The sequence below is a fragment of the Octodon degus genome, unplaced genomic scaffold, assembly GCF_000260255.1.
Source record: "Octodon degus isolate 3935 unplaced genomic scaffold, OctDeg1.0 scaffold00090, whole genome shotgun sequence".
NCBI classification, from domain to species: domain Eukaryota; kingdom Metazoa; phylum Chordata; class Mammalia; order Rodentia; family Octodontidae; genus Octodon; species Octodon degus.
In genome coordinates this window covers 8,531,310-8,532,918 of record NW_004524666.1, presented here as the reverse complement: position 1 = coordinate 8,532,918, position 1,609 = coordinate 8,531,310, and the positions used below count along the sequence as shown (strand labels likewise).

Genomic DNA, 1,609 nt, shown 5'->3' with positions numbered 1-1,609 from the left:
CTTGCCAGGGAAAAGCTTATTCTACTGAACCATCTGCCCGGCCTTTATCTTAAAGTTTTTGACGGCCTGTGATTAAACCAATTTTGATATCACTTAAGTCATGTTGTAACTTAGGAAAGAGCATGTTTTTAAGTCTATATCCCAAATTGTATTAATGGACAAATGATCAAAAAAGAAAAGAGAGGAACATCTGTTTACAGAATGACACACAAACACATAGACAAATACACAGAACACACAAACATCTTTAGAAAATCAAGAGTGCACTTGAATATATTTTTGTCCAAATTAAATTATAGTGACTATTACAATTTTTAGAGATTTATAATTATAAAAAGACTAGGCAGATTTTGTTGTCAATTAGCAGAGATCTCATCATAAAAATTTGGAAGGAATAAAACCTTTAATTTCTAATTAGTGAGCATATTTTGTATTTTTGTACTTTCTGTCTTAATATTATTAAAATTAGGTCATTTATTTTTATATATTTTATCACCAATTAGACCTTAGATTTCCATTTGGTCAATTCCTTTAATAGCCCCAGGTTGTATCAAGCCACATCACTGTTAATTTCTTTTCTAGAGCTGGCTTCATGCTAAAGCCTGACAACATGCCATGATAACCAAATAGGTCTTTTAGCATTCTCTAGAAAAACACAAGTATATCCTCTGCCCCAGATTATTAGTAGACTGGGTCCCTTCCACTGTCCAGTATGGAGAGCTCTCCAAAGGACCCTTCCTAGCCTTTTTTCTCTTACTTGATGGAATTGTCTTTTTGCTGTTGTACTTTCAAGTTTTGTATAATTTTAAAAATTTAACAGTACATGCTGTCAAGTGAAGTCTATTATTGATATAGGGGAAATGAAACTCCCAACCTGAAAGGTACCTGGGATGAGTTCGTGTTCTCTAAAACTGAAGAATGAATTTTAGAAACAAAAGGAGGTTAAGAGCAGAATATTTATTGGGGGAAAGAAAGCTTATGTCTGAGAGGGACAGAAGGGGGGCCCAAGCAGGTTGTCCCCAGGAAGCTGTCTCTTCTAGAGACTTCTATAAAATCATGCACTGAGGCAGGCCTAAGATGGAACTCGCTTAGGTGGGCATGAGGTGGGACAAGACTATGGTCAACCAATGAGATTACAAGCACCATTGCTCTGGTAAAATTGATTAAGTCCAGGATCAAAAGGAGAAGCAAGTCACGTAGCAAAAGGGTATGAATATAGGATGGGAGTTTATCTAGTAGCCAGCCAGTAGCAGTTGGATTAGTGACTCTTCCTGGCTTTCTCAGGATGATGATCAATCCTAGGTGCTTATCTTTAGGGAGGCAAGCATTTGTTCAATCTTTGGTCTCTAGGTATGACCCACAGCAGGAGCATCTATTTCTCTCACAGTTGCAACGTATCTTGTCTTTAATGTTGTCTCCTTGAGGGCCTTGTCCTATCTGACTGCCTATAATATTTCTATCTCATTTAGCTGCCTACAACATTATGAGGTGTGAATTTTACAGGGAAAGATTCCCCCTTTTGGATTTGTAATTGAATTTTGACCCTACAGTGAAAAACCTGTATTTTATATTTGTGATACTGAAATTTTTTTTTTTTTTTTTTTTTTTT

At 36.1% G+C, this 1,609-nt stretch overlaps 1 protein-coding gene across 1 annotated transcript in view; it reads right to left on the bottom strand.

Annotated features, from left to right (window-relative positions):
- Ccdc162p overlaps positions 1 to 1,609 on the bottom strand; it is a 252,570-nt gene that overhangs the window by 119,822 nt on the left and 131,139 nt on the right. The gene's annotated exons all lie outside the window — the stretch shown is intronic.